We start from the raw sequence: 15,719 nt of genomic DNA, 5'->3' as shown, positions 1-15,719 counted from the left end.
ATTCACCACACTTAAGTAAGGCACGACTCTTTAGTGGTTTAAACACATGAATGCATGATGAAAACCATTCAGAAAGCAAAGAAAACTGGAAAGACAATAAATAAATAAATTGATGGATTTCAAAAATGAAAAAACAGAAATGGCAAATGTCATCAAAACAAGCGGAGACTGACTAGAAACCAAAAGTTACCAATAGGAAATAGAGAATTTAAATTAAAAGTCCATAAAGTATTCCACTGGAATAAATTCTCGTGGAAGTCAAAACCAGCAACCATCACTCTCTCATCTCATGGAAACAACTTAGTTCTTAGAAATTCTACTCCATTCCACAGAATCACAACTTTCAGTGTATTGAAAGTCAAAACTGTCTTCCTGCAGGGTACGTACTACACATTTATCCCCATTGTTGACTTGATAGCACACCAAGATACCATTCCTTTAATCAAATACTCGCAGTCTTTAGCTAGAAGTTGGGTGGGTGGAGCAATGTCTTTTTATTCATTTTATTCGATGATCGTAACTCAGTCATTCATGTTCTGTGCAGCTTATTGCATTTGGTTAATATGCTTAACAAATTTGACTATCATCAAGGGTGTAGCTTGGTTTGCTGCGTGGTCTTAATTTGAAATTCAGCATCTTTTTCCTGCTTTAGCAGACCGGTATAGAATTGCACAATGTTTTCCTCCTTATTACTCTTCAGATGTTCCTGGAGATTGGGTGATAGCATTGTTTGTCTATTATATACCCCATGCATTGACACAAACAAACTGGGACCTTTTGGTGCTGCTGTGTAATGACATAGACTGCTTCACAAGTACCAGTGTACAATTAAATGGGTAATCTTGATTTTTGGCTGTATACATTTAGAAAAAAAATGGATGGACCTTGTACTGCATCAAGCCTTTGTCCAACCAGTAAAGAACAGCGAGATAAGCAAGATGAACGTCTGTCTCAGGTTATTTACTTAGCCAACATTTACATGAATTCAAACGAGATTCCCAGCTGACTTTAACTAATTGTTCTACCAATGTCTTTTAACTTGTCTTGTTACCTGTTCCTATGACCTTGTGTAAATTATTATTTTAAGTCTGAGTAATAGATGCTTTCATTTTGAAGTGAAATGAGAAAGGCTGATACCTCATTAGGAAAGGATGTTATTGTAATAATGTAGCTAGTAAAATTATAGTACAGTATAATATATGTGCTGTTTATTTTACAGTAGTAATAAACTGAAGAATTGCTCATAAGTTTCCATCTATCCATCACTGTACTCTCCATAACAACTTATTCAACACAGGGACAAGACAAGCCTGGAGGAGATTCCAGGACACTCTGAGAGAGCGACAGGGTGCACCCAGCAAAAGATTGTACAAAACCAGAACAGCAAAATTGTTTCAGACATGGGTATAGCACCTTCTGGCTAGATGCACATTGCAGAAATCCAAAAAGCATATTTATACACACAATGCCAATGCTAAGCCATCATGCCGCATCACTTTCTACTGATACAAGTTATTGATTGATACTGACACAAGTTATCATCCATGGTTTTGCAAAGGATGAGTGTGAAAAACCTATAATTATATATCTTAGTTACGTAAATGAATAAAATTACATTACTTCCTGACTATATAAGGCTTCGACATAAATCAGCCACAGGCCGAGGTCCAACCCTATTTTGTTCCAAGTGCTAGGCTGGCATAAGCAGTACTGGATATTGTTTGCATGCAAATTCTTCGCAAAGTAGTCCAATGACCTGACAAAATCAAACTGAGCTGTGTTTCGACAATGCAGAGATACTATTAATTATTTAACAAAGCTTTTCATAAAGATGAGAAGTCAAAGACAGGGGATCAAAATGTCTGAACAGTTCCCACTAAACATCAAAGATCAGACACGCTGATCAGAACTTCGTTTCTAAACCCTTGAAGGACTGAAGGTTTCTTGCCCAGCATTTCCGAATACCAGTTGTTACACTGAGCCTATGGATGTTATGCATGATGAATGATGCTGTAAATTTCTTATATTCATGTTTACTAGTTTGTTTTCCAAGCTTACAATAAAGCTGCTTCGTTTCTACAGCAAAGTACATGAAGGTACGCATCTCATTTAGAGATCTGCAGTGCCAGTGACCAGCACCTGGCATTTTTATTTATAAATGTCTCCTGAGTCAATGTCAGATGCATCAAAACTCCATAAATCAAGCAAGCCAGATAAGTTCATGTTCACCCTCTCCCTCCTTGCCAGGACCGCCAATTGACACAGCTCTCCCCCTCATACTCTTGCCAGTACCATTGACTCCCAATCTGGGCCCATGGTCATGTGTGCAACAAGACTCTACGTTGAGGCCGAGAAACAAGACATCCAAGCCAGCAAAAAGTCAGAGGATAATCTGCAAGAAGCTGGCAACTAGGGAGAGCAGTGCCAACCAAACTTACCATTATACACTGTACACAGCTTCAAATTTAATTTCCTGCAAGATTACACACGATAATTACTAGCGTTATAAATGGCATAACTAATGCATTCCAATTAAAAGATCTATAGGCATCGATCTTGCAACAACAAGACTCGGTACTGCAGTCAGTCTAACGTTATGAAGACGAAGCTACATATAAGAAACTTGTGTACGGAAGTTTCTTATATGTATGTATGGAAAAGAATGAAATCACTGAAGGCTAAAAACACCACAATGAAATATCGCCCCTGCTTAATGTTAGAGAAAATTGTTAAAACAAAGAACTAAAAATTTCAAAGGAACCCCAAAAATTCAGTGATCAGCTGATATATAATTAAAGAAGTAATAGTTGCATTAAAATTTGAGATATCATACATGGACATAGTTACTTGTACAAATGAAGCACAACTCAGTTAAAACTGAAACCCACTCAATCACATTATAAAGCGTCGGAAATTAATGGGAGCAAAGGGCAAGAATCTAACATACACCCATACAAACAGCGCTGTTGTTTACACTACTATATATATATATATATAATGTAACTATGTTCATCCCAAAACAAATAAGCCGATCTCTGCTAGGGGTGTGTCTACAGATCGCCTGCTTACCATTGGCTTAGCTATCCATCTATCAACAAGTTTCACAGTTGCCTGGGGCTCGGGAGTATATCGAATTTTCACGGTATATCGATATAATCTGATACTGGGTAAGACGATACCGTTTATACCGATATATCTTTTATTGTGTGTTAAAATCAATATTATTCCTTCCTGGTCATAAACAGCACAGGAGCTTTGATCGTGACATTGCACAGACCCCCAGAATTGAAAACTAAAATTAAATCTTTCAATAAGTGTCTGACAGGGTAGCTGGTGGAGGTAAAGAAGAATAGGCACTTGTTTTCATTTGTTTTAAAACACTGCCGAGCGGTTCACAGGTTTAAAATATCACAATTCACAATATTTAGTAGTTCTATTTTGTTGAAGGAACCAGCTCAATTTATTTTCAGTTATTTTTCAATTTCTTTTGTCAAAGAGTTTTAATGGACCTTTAACAGTTTCTAAAGAAAAGGTTTAAAAAAGACCATAAATTAGTTCATTTGAAAGACTGTGATGGAGTTTCACTTTATCAACTAATGCATGATACACGTATGACGGCTTAAGGGCTAAATAAAAGCCAAAATAGTTAGAACTGTCTCCTGTTTCTCTCACACATACAGATGGTATTCTATACATGTACAAGAAAACTGCACACTTCTCTATGGGACAGCAGAAGTATGCTTTTTATTTCACTCATGTTGGCACAAGGCAGTAATTACTGTATGCATTTTAATCTGGGTGAATTTCACATTAAAAACAGAAACTTTATGCATCATTTACTACTTATAAAAAATACCCCCAAAATTTTGCCCCCACTTTTTAGACAGTGTGGGGCAGAAGTTGTCCTCCAAATATTTCTTTTTAATTTCCTACACTGCATCATCCTTATCTTTACTGTGACAGAAATATACTCCCATGAACGATTATTTTTCATGTTCATTCAAAAGATTCCTGTAAGCTTCACAAATTTGGTTTCCTTTTTTTCAGCGCCAAAGATTTATGCAAAACCATCACTTAAATTCCTCTCTCTCTATATATAAACACAAGTATAAATGTTTTAACATGTCATATCCCCACAGCGGCTGAACACAAGTGATAGGCATCGCTTAAGTTTTGTTTAAGGTGCATGTAATGCAATATTGTTGATTTATCTGAAACTGTTTCTCAAACTGAATATACATTGCGGTGGATTTCTTAGTAGATGTGAGCAGTGCTGCAACCTACAGAGAATATCTTAATATCGTGTAGTTTGAGTACAGGATAGGGGTTTAGTCATTAACACATACCATCAATCCAATAAGCATCATCCTTTGATCGTGTTCAAAAACAAATATCAGAGGATTAAGAAAAGATTAGATTTCTGACCAGGGCTCTGTGGAACTATACCTAGACCATACTAAAACAAAAATGATAAATGTAAAAAAAACCACATTGTTTTCATGTTAATAATTCAATAAGGCTTCCCTGCTAGTTCCACTTCCTCCAGGGAGCCACGGTTAGTTTTTTCAACAGCATTCAGGACGTTAGCAAAATGCAAAAAAATAATGCACCACACAACTGGCAAAATGTCACACATTGTTTTTCAGTAACAGAGAAGTTCTAAATATATTTAACTCAACACATAACAAACATTTCAACTTAATTACATTTTTAAAAAAACTGATGGAAGACAAATTAAAAAGGCCTATTTCAAGGCCTATTCAATGTTAAATAATCCTACGAATTATATCGCCAAATACATTTTTCTCTAGGCCAATTAATCCATGTATATGTGAATGAATCTCTAAAAGTACAGAACTCCATGTGGACCAGATATTTGATCAGAAATTAAATCTTATGGTCCTTGTGTAACTGCATGAGGTAACCACCGCTGAAGGAATATGCATGTACAGTAACGCAGGTTAGATTATGCGAAAAAGAAAAACATCCCCAAACTCAAAAACCACAGTATGGCAGCAGAATACAAATCAGAAGATCAACTTTGCTCAAAGTCTATCGGATTTTGAAAGGCTTTTGGTCCAAAATACTAACCATGGATTAAGAGTAGATCGAGGCTTAAGTGAACAAAAAGATACACAGTACAGATTGATGATTTGAAACAACCGGAAAGGTCCTAAGTCACATTTCCGATAGAATCCAATTAAAGGTATATCAGCAAACTTAGCTGCTTTTGAAAAACTACACAGACTTCCAAATAAATGGAATGCCATATGTCCAAAATACTAAGACTACTAACATTTAGCATTTAATAGACCCCAAAAACATGCCCGTTCTACAATTAGCACAAGTCAATGTGCTGCACGTCATCGTTTATAAATGGAGAGCGCAGCTCATTCTGTAAATGGATGCGAGGGAGAAAGCAAGATGAAAAATATGCAATGAAGCCACAGCAAAGACCCACCACCTTCTTTTAGGTCAGAAGTGCTGGAGTCGGCCACTCTTGCTAGCCCGAGGTTAATACCAGCAAACACCCTGGTAATGCTAAAACTGTGCCAAATGACCGCTGAATATTTGAATAATTGAGCATGTGACCTCAATTGCCTGGCAAAATACACACTGCACATATTGGCTGTATCTCAATGCTAGAAATTATTTCAGTGCGGTTACAATACTCACAGGAAATTATTGGAAAATAATCATGTCTTCCACACACACACACACACACACACACACACACACACACACACACACACACATGCTATTTATACACCACATTTATTTTACATTATAATATGTATTTTGCTAAGGAGGGGGCAACATATGGGGCTCTGTTCAGCATGTCAGAAAGCAGCATCCCTTGGTCTTTGAAATGCAGGAGTAGAGAATATTAATTAGCTTGTCAGGACAGTATCCAGTTTCAGGTGGTAACCTCCTTGCTACTGTTTGGTCATTAAGGCAGAGAGCTCCACTGCTTTTCGCTACTCACTAACAGAAGCACCATATGCACAGACCTACATAAACATGTATAACCCTTAACAGGAGTGTCTAACAGTTGGGCCAAAGTATGCTAGCATGCGTTATGGTGCTTAAAATGATGGAATGATGAAAACAACAATCCAAATAGCCCAAGGTACCAGGTAGGTCATACTAGAAAAGGAATAAACTAAGTTTGCGCCAGGACTGATACGCACAGCACTATGCATTCTGAATAATCCCGTCAAAAGCATCACGTATACAAAAAAATAATCACAAGATTTCAGGAAACGCTGGTCCAGTTACAGCTTTTTTGGGCTTGGTGGGTCAGCGCCAAGAAGAGCGTTTTTTTCTCTTTTTTGCCCACCCCACTGTCAAAATCCGTATAAGCGCACGTTTACTTACGCCGGTTCCTGGCTTCTTCAAAGAGTTTTGGTGCAGTTTCAAGGGCAAACGCTCGCCGGCTGCCTCCTCTCTTTTTTTCTCACTCTTCTCTTTCCTCCCCCCTCTGATAGCGCGACGACACGAAACGAGCCGCGTCTCCCCCTTGCTCTTCTGATCAGGGGCGGTATAGCTCTCACAAAATCATTAAGCGGGACCGATTTTGGCGAGCTGCTGAAGGAAGGAGGGAGAGGGGGAGAAAAGGGCTGCTTGATGTTGCATTACAGGCCGGCTCCTTGCCTTGCTCTGCGCACCGGGACCATCGCCGCGCGAGCTCCTATTGCAGTCCTGCAGAAAAAGGGCTGCTTTACTGAAAAGCGGCAGCATCGCATTTCAAGGCAAGTCGCAGCGAAGACCCGGGACTGAGGCTGACTTTGACGCGCTGGGTCTCTACTTAAGACTTTACTTTAGACCCCCCGACACTGTTAAAATGCCCACTATTTACTGAACGGGGCTGCGAGGAGGAAGAACGGATTAAATGGGGGCTCTGCGCGACGTTTTACTTCTCCCGTTTTCTGCTCAATATCTTCTCTGCAGCGCTGCATTTCCATTTCATCACAAACTAATGTAAAAGATCACCAGCACATAATATAAAATCACACTCGTTTCATATTCGCTTAATTGCTGCAGTGCGCCGACATTATTGCACAGGTTGAAATATGCTGCTAGATAAAAATGAAACCAAAATAAAAAATTTAAAACTTTTTGAAAATAAAAAATACCTACGTTTCTGTACAAAAAATGCCAAACAACTAAAACGTGACATACTCTCTGTTCCTTTTCACGTTTTGATTTAGGCGAAACCCACCACGGCTGTCAAATCTAAATTAATAGCAGTGATGATGGGGTCTTTATAAATAAGACAATTTACTTTTCTCCAGGGACAAGGCATCAATACAAACTGGTGAGATATCAGATACCTACTTCTTTGACCTTTACTTTCGTTTCCTGCAGGGTTAAGGCATTGTTTTTGAAGAAAACTCAACGATACCCCGTATTATAAAGGGCGGAATATTTTGGGGGGCGAATCTTAACCACTTACTCAGCTATCGACGGACAGCGCGTCACGTGACCCCACTCCTTCACGTATAACATGAAATCATTCGTATTTATTCTTTTTTTTAAGTCAAAAACACTGTCAAAGTTTTTTTTGTTCCTCTATAACTACATAAATAAGCGTAGCCATATTGTGGAGTGTTTGAGAACTTGGGGATACACCAATTGCGTTGCATCATTATACGAGATGCGGTGTCGTGTGTCTGGGCGTAGAATAAGGGGGCGGAGTGGACATGTCCGCTTTCAGAAGGACATAATATTATCTTATTTATTTTGATGCACAGGATACGGTTAGATCGCACGCCACCCACACGCCGCACGTAGCGCGCCTCCAATGCGGGTGTCCCGTACAGCTGACGCGCCCGGATCGCTGCTGCTGGATGCGACGCTGGAGCAGTTTGCGAAACGCAGCGCAAATCGCTAACAACACCGCAATAAATGTATTAATTTCCGAGCGATAATGATTAGCTCTCAGACGCCGAACCGACCTAAGCATTTCAAGGACGAGTCCTTTGGTCGATAAATGTCAGCCACATTTTTTCGTCAGCGGACGTTTAAAAGTTAGCATTAAAAGAAACGGACTCGGCCTGTGTGCTATCAATTCTAAAATGTCTCTAAATTTAACAGATATTGAGACATTAAAACACACATAAAGATGAGTCTATCGTCAGTCACGGCAATGTGCATTTCGTCCTCGCGCATCTTGTCACTTCCTCGCTTGCAAACCGAAATGCCGGTGAAACGTTTCATCATTATCTAATACACCTTAACACGAAGCTTACTTAGTTATGAAAAGCAATCTCGTAATTGCATGTGATGTAAGGGGAGAGGAAAGAATAAAAAGAACGCCTAAAAGGAAAGAGAACAGCCCTGCGTACTTTCGATATAAAGCCTCAGTTACGGTACCTTGTAAGCCTGTGGCGAGTGTCCAGGTGAAACTGGTACTTAAAGAGGCAGAAGCCGATTTCCGCCTAATACCCTACCGGTGTAATTTATGCGAGTAGCCTCACAGTGCTGTGATCTTTAAACAGCATGCTTGCATTTCGCCGTGTCAGTGTTTTTGAAATGTTTTGGAGGTACAGCATAGTAGTAGAGTAACTAAGTTTGGGGCTTGGGATAAACAAAAAAAAAGAACTTCAATGGAAATGCAGTTTGTGGGAAAAGGTAAATTATTGACGACTAATGCATGTTTGTTTTATACCATTAAAGTGTCTTAAGGGTTTTAAAATATGCATATTCTATACTGGTCCCCATAGGATATGATTGTGCGGGGCTGGTGATAAGTTCTGCCTCACAACCCTGAAGTGGGTAAAGAGTTGGTTAGATGGACGGATGGGTGGATGTTGTACATTATATATGGCCCAGTAACTATCATAATTGCTCCATGGTTGTACTGTACATTTACCATGTGTTTCTGTATGTGTGTGATTGGCAGGCACTCTACCCAGCCTGATGAAGTCTGCAAGCACGGTATTAAATGTGTACAGGTGCAACAACAAAACAATCAAGACAGTTATGTTACCCGAACATAAGGAATACTGGGGTGCATCATCGCTTCATACATATCAGGCTTCCTGCCCTGTGTTCCATACACTAAGGAGGCTTTTGGATCATCAGCAGCTCTCAAACCTGAATGGGTGGATAATTTATAATAAAGAAAATATCTCTCTCTGCAGGTTTGCAAGACTGTTCTTAGGGTGACCAGATAATCCACGTCAGGGGACACTTTGAGCTACTCCAGGTTGTACAAACTACTTCAAAACTCAAAGGCTCTTGTGCTCGGCTAAATACTTCAGCTCTTCTTGCCCTTTGACTGGTTTGTTTCATTGATTGAAAGACTCATCCAGCTGTTTCACATGAACATCAGTGACACATGCATGATTACTGGAGACTGAGCAATCAGCACACAGCAAGAAATCGGTGCTTCAGTGAAATCCAGGTACTTTGAATTGGTAGCTCAAAGTGTCCTCCCCTGCTCTCCCTAGATTGTGCACAATCCAACTTTTTTTTCTCCTTTAATCGATCAATAAATGTTAATTACATACCAAGAAGGATTGGCATCACACTGCCATTGCCAGACCTATGCTGTGGATCACAAGGGTTCTAGACCATTGACCTGGGCTCTGTCATACAGAATGGCTTCTGAGGGGAGAAACCAAGCAAGGCCATTTGGAGTAGAGAAGAGAACACACATGACACAGAGGCCAGGAAACAGACCGTGTGTCAGACCTATAAGAAATTCTACCCCGTGCAAATTCTCCCTAAAGCAAAACCCAGTCATGACATCAACATGGTGGAGACATTCAGGGAGAGAATGTGTTGGTCAAACCCTCAGCAAAATAAGGGGCTTAAACATTAGGACTCTGTATTTTGTGAGAATTTCTTCTCTAAAGATCAAGCAGAAAGCTACAAAACATTTGGAAAATGGACAGTTGACAGATTTGTCATCTTAAATAAATACTAAAAACTACTGACTATACAAATAAGTAAACATTTTTACTTTAATTTTTGAGTTTGAGTAGAGAGACCTGTTACTCTAGCAACCGCTGCTTGTCAGACTCCGTCCTCCGGCTCTTCAGTTGAAAGGCCTGAATTAAGCTTGGCACTTCTGTGTTGCTATATCAGTCCTGCTGTTAGGTTAAGATGCTGGGTTTATGCAACATTTTTCCAAAACAAAATGCCACATTGTACATTTACAGGATATTGTTGCTTTTTAACTTATAAATATAAGTACAATTTTTCCTAATAATATATAATCACACTGCAGTGAGGAATTAAATACTTAAATGACAAAGTTCTTCTAATTATTTTATAAATGTCCAACTGGCACATAGATTAAAGTTTTTTGTTTCTATTTAGTAACTTAATACAATAACCTTTAATTTTCTTAAAATCGATTGTGGTCCAATACACTGTGACAATATTATATCATCTTTCATTATAAGTTACAATATAAACCTGACATTTGGTGTTCTTGAGTAAAGATATTTCATAAATGTATTCATACTAACAGCTGAATCATTCTGTAGCTTTTTGGGAAGGCCTTGCTTTGTAAAATTATGTTGCCAATGCAGAAAAAACCCTGAGGTCAGGCATCTGTGCCCAACTCTGCTTCATTCTAAGTAACACAACGCAAGAACGACACTTGATTGTAGTATTAATTTGCAATATTATCAGTAAGCAGTCCTCTTCCAAACAACATTGTCCTCAAGGAAAACACATTTATTACTGTATAACAATCACTGGAAGTGATACAAAAGAGCGGACTACCCTGTGCAACCACAGGCAAGGCATCTGCTGACAAAGGGCAAGAATTCATCTCACTGCCAGATCATGTTCTATAACTTTCAAACGATGCACTTAGCAAAAATCATTCTGAGGTTATGTTTAAGGTTATATGGGACGTTCCTTCTCACAATACCAAACGCCGGAGTGAGAAGTAATAAAGACAGATACTGTGTGACAATATTGCTGCCCTTGCGGGTGCAGTGTTTTTCAATACAATTAAAACACAATCACCAACTCTAGGCCATAATGCAGTAGGTAGAGGGGGAATGCAGTGCAGAGGCCCTGGACTGGGGTGAAATGAGGACGGGTGCCAAGGTTCCAAGTTTGTCCATCCTTCAAGTGTCTTTTCAGGATACCTCTCACAGGGGAAAATGGAAACCAAACTCTCCAAGTCCCCAAGGTTCACACACTCACCCTGCTCAAATCCTGCGTTGTCCCATTCCACCTTGCCATTACTAAATATTTCAATGCTGCTCTTTTTATGCAGAAAATGTATAACTTTCATGTGGTCTTAAAACATATTCCAATTATGTGCAAGTAATACAATTCATGTAGATTCCTTGCACTTCCAAGACCAATTGTATAGTCTAGTATAGCTATTGAATTGTAAGCAAAAAAAAAAAAAAAGATAAATCCTTATGCTGATATAAAAATTTGTAAACCATATAAAAGGTAAAAAAAAAAAGAGAATTGTAGCTGAAAGTCTATAGATTGAAAATCTAATTTGTGTGGACAAGCCAAAAGATGCAGAGTATGCATTCATAAGCTGGTCAACGTGTGTACCTTTCGTTGCTATAGACATAAGAACAGAATTATACAATTGCCCATCACCCAACCCCAGCCCTCCACCATCACCTTCATTGGCTCCCCCAGCATTAAGCCCCCCCCCCCCTTTTAAAAAAATACATTCGGTATCCACAAAGTCTAATAACGCTTGCCTTCTATTAGCTAGGTATTTTCAAAATAAAGTTATGCATTTAAGACACTTTTCATAATACATGTATATGTACGATCTAATAATTCGTGTTTTACAATTTCATTTACAATGGGATTTATGTTCACGATTGAAAGGCTTGGTTTCACACTGAGATACATAACAGCGAGGCCTGAAATCTTTTTTTAAAATCACACTAATTTTTAATTCTCTTGAAGATATGTTATTTTTGAAACCGATCTTTTTTAGCTTTCACATCAGCAGCATTTTTTTATGCTTTAAAACCGTCAGCAGAGTTTATCCACACGGCAGCGCACGTCCCAACATTCTCCGATAAAATTGAAGCATAAAGTTTCTCTTTGCTGCCACCTAATGCAGACACACACAAACCCACTTTAAGCGTTTGTAGTGAACTGTCAGGGCGGGTGGCTGTTACCAAGCCGTTGCAAAATATTTGGATTTTCCAGAAAACTAGGCATTTGTGATATGCTAATTTAATCATTCCATCTATCCTTCCACCTATCAATCTAATCACTTAATCAGTATTCGCAGGATTCGCGTGTACAAATACTACTGCAGTCTTTCATCCGGGGGCTTTACCCCATCTATTAATTTTTGTGATGGTTCACTTTAATTATTATGAAAATTAAATCAAAAGTAATCACCAGATTAAAGTCAGCTCTGATATAATTCAACAACGCCAACATAAATCTTTAAATCTGTAAAACCACCCGGTACGCAAGGATATTGCACTGGCGATTAATGCGATTAACGTTCAAAGAAACCATTGTACCTGCTGGTCGCGTCCTTTTAATGACGGTAATGTTTTGTGCGGTAGGCTTGTAATACGCTGCAAATAAAAACAAAACATGCATACGTAAAAAAGCAATTAAAACAGACAGAATCAAACACTACGCAATGAAACAAGGTTTATCAGTGGTTCCCGCTCTCTCCTTTGGTTTCAGACTGTTTGGTACACGTGGTAAAGTTAGGTAGGCCTATATTGTTTGTGGTTGCGCTTCTCATTATTCAGTTGAATTCAGATCTCAATGAAATTGCACGAATAAGCGTGTACTAGTCTTGGTCGTGATATATTATAAATATAGATACCAATGCCGGCATTGCCACCAATGAATGCATATTATATAGGCCTGCTGGTCAATTTCAACTTGTCTAATTGCCAGATTATGCACTCAAAACATCTGACATGCGATAACAAGGTATAACGGTAGTTATTTATGATATTGTTAGTATTTATGATATTGTACATCTATCACCAGGTATATAAACCCCTTTAAGGTGTCTTAATAACACACACTTGTCAAACTAACTTGTGACCCCTGGACACATGCAGAAACGTTTCGTAATATCAAGTTTCCCACCAAGCGACTCCCCTCTACTGTATTCCGGATGTAATCTCTTGTATCGCCCTTTTTGCAAATGCGACAAGTTGAAGGACACACAATGATAAGCTATGACCATCGGTTGTCTCATCATCCATATCCATAAACATAATTATCCAGGTACTCACATGGCCAGTGGATGTCGGGTCTGATAGATATTAATAGGCTGGTACTGCGATCTCTCGTCTTCTGCTATAGTAGCACGCTGAGCGATGGCTCCGGGACTCGGTAACGGCGCAGTTTCAGGATGGTTTAAGATGCCTCCAGGTTGTTGTGAAGAACGGCCTATAAATAGGTAACTTTTTGGTGTAAACGGTTAACAAATGAGAGAGTAAGGCGTAATCAAGCGCGGGAACATTCTCTCTCGGCAAGAACTGCCCCTTTATTCCTTGGAATCCAAAGTTTGGAGGTTTTCAAAGTAATAGGCTACCAGTAAATTATTAATATATTACAAGTGGGTTAATAAGCCTAACAAAGAAGGGAAAGAAAATTTGTTCCACGTACATTATCCTGACACCTTTTTGTTTGCTTCCTTGGCTTCAGAGTTGTGATTCTCAAGAGAGCACGTGAAGTAAAAGGGAACCATGCATGTCAGTTATGTCAGTGTATGCTTCGTTTTGTAACGGTCTTTTCATTTCGAATCAGAGGTTGTACTGTTATAAAAACACACCAAAATAAATACAATATCAGTAAATTTTAATGTGACACCCCGCAAAAACACTGTCAGAAAATGACCAAAGACGCGCGTTTGTCGGAAAGACCCTTTTTTGGGGCTGATTCAACAGCACGCTGTACCCGTAGGATAAGGGACACGACAGCTGTCGGAATATAATGTCTTTATTAGAATTACGACAGTCCATCCTTACATCAAAACACTCAATTACTTTTGCACCTAACTATATTTATCATAGAGGCTAAATTAAATCAAGAAAAATAATCAATAATTAGACCGCTTAATTAATGTGGTTAACTGCATTCGCAACAACTACTATTATGTTGATTTTAGCAAGATACATGATTCCAAATCAGTGCCCATAACTAATAAAATAACTGTTAATTAGTGAATGTAATGATAGAGAGATATCTTATTTAAAAGCCGTATTTTACATAAATATGCGACTGTTTGCAAACTAGTACGCACAATAACTATGCAGAAGTTTCCTAAAAAAGTGTATTTGTGACTGAAAGGCAACAGCTTTCAATGTCCATAATACAGCAGCCTACGTTTGAAATCTTGATCCGTGACGAATCGCATTGAGAAGAGAACTAAACAAGACGTGCCTTCATTGACCTGTGTATTATTCAAGACAAAATGTTGTTTTGACAGGTGTTTGTTGTTGGAAATATAAGGTGACAGGTATCCAGTTTATGTATAACAAATGTGTTTCCAAGCCACGACCCCTACCTGTCATTAGGGCCGGAATGACTGACAAGCAGCTACAATGAGCTATGTTACAGAGTTGCTTCATAACGTAAATCCGTTTCCAAAATGTTTCATATTTCGCGAAAAGGGAGCAAAACTTTTATAGAACTGAATGGAAACTTGGTAATAGCCTATGTGTTAAAAAATATAATTTGTCTAATATGAAAGAATCCGTTCTTATTCATTCAATTAACATTCAAATTAACATCTGTGCGGCTTAAGAAACGGTAATATATTAATAAATTAATAATTTGTAATAAGCTTTGACGCGCATACTTCTTTTTTTCTTAATTGATCGAAAATGATCATTTCAATTAAGTTTTGCAAGTTGCAAGTTACAAATAAGTGGTTTTGCAATGCAAAAAAGCTCACCATTTTAATAAAGCACGCGGTTTGCTATAAGCAAAGTTTCAGTCGAATAAGCAAACGATTATTCTGACGTTATCAAGTCTAATAGGCCTAAATACCCACAACGGAATCATTTAACTCAAAATTCTGCAAGTTAAACATTGTATTTACTCAGTTAAATTGTTCAAGTGTCATGTTCATTTTCTGTGCTTCATAAATGCGTTCTTTCAAATGCACTTATTTTTGAAGCAACCATATATTTTAATCCAAACAAGAAAGGAAAAAATATTATATATTCATTTTTTTCATCGTTTCATTATTTATTATTACTTTTAAAATAAAATCGCCTAAACTTTTAAATCTCTCCTTTATGTGAGAAGCTTCACTTATTATTTCTGCGAGGAATTATTCCGGAGTTCTGGGATCTTTGATGTTCCCACAAGTTACCTTGTGATTAATGCCCACTTCACTTTTTCTCTGTTTCATATTCATATCTAATCTCATGGCCCATAAACTAATAACAAAAGGCAGGCAGGAATTATTTCATCCGATGGACCGCTTGGAAAAGCTACTGTTTGTAACAGACGCTTGATTTATGAAGGTAAAAAAAAGTTCTCATAGTCTCGGGCTCTGATTGAAATATTTTATTTCTTCCTTTAATGACTTTCCCCGTTGTTTAATATTCTTGAAAGGGCAAGCGCTAAAAGTAATCTCCTGGATCCGAGACGACCTGTATTGGGCTGCCGGATAAATAACAAAGATGTAAGTTGAGGGTTTTTTGTTTATTTGTTTACTTGAAAATGATTTGTGATATTTGCTTGTACGTGTATAATACAATACAGTGCCGTGTTAT

The 15,719-nt window shown here is 38.3% G+C and overlaps 1 protein-coding gene across 1 annotated transcript in view; it reads right to left on the bottom strand.

The window, feature by feature from the left end:
• The window catches only part of esrrga (estrogen-related receptor gamma a), a 157,894-nt gene extending 150,841 nt beyond the window's left edge, over positions 1 to 7,053 (bottom strand). Inside the window, exon 1 of the mRNA XM_072698988.1 lies at positions 6,379 to 7,053. The gene's annotated coding sequence lies outside the window, so the exon portion shown is untranslated. The remainder of the gene's footprint in view (positions 1 to 6,378) is intronic.
• Positions 7,054 to 15,719: the final 8,666 nt, after the last annotated feature.

Source organism: Paramormyrops kingsleyae, chromosome 14 (assembly GCF_048594095.1).
Source record: "Paramormyrops kingsleyae isolate MSU_618 chromosome 14, PKINGS_0.4, whole genome shotgun sequence".
NCBI classification, from domain to species: Eukaryota; Metazoa; Chordata; class Actinopteri; order Osteoglossiformes; family Mormyridae; genus Paramormyrops; species Paramormyrops kingsleyae.
Note: the sequence above shows the minus strand (reverse complement) of the source record. Positions and strands in the feature narration are given on the sequence as shown.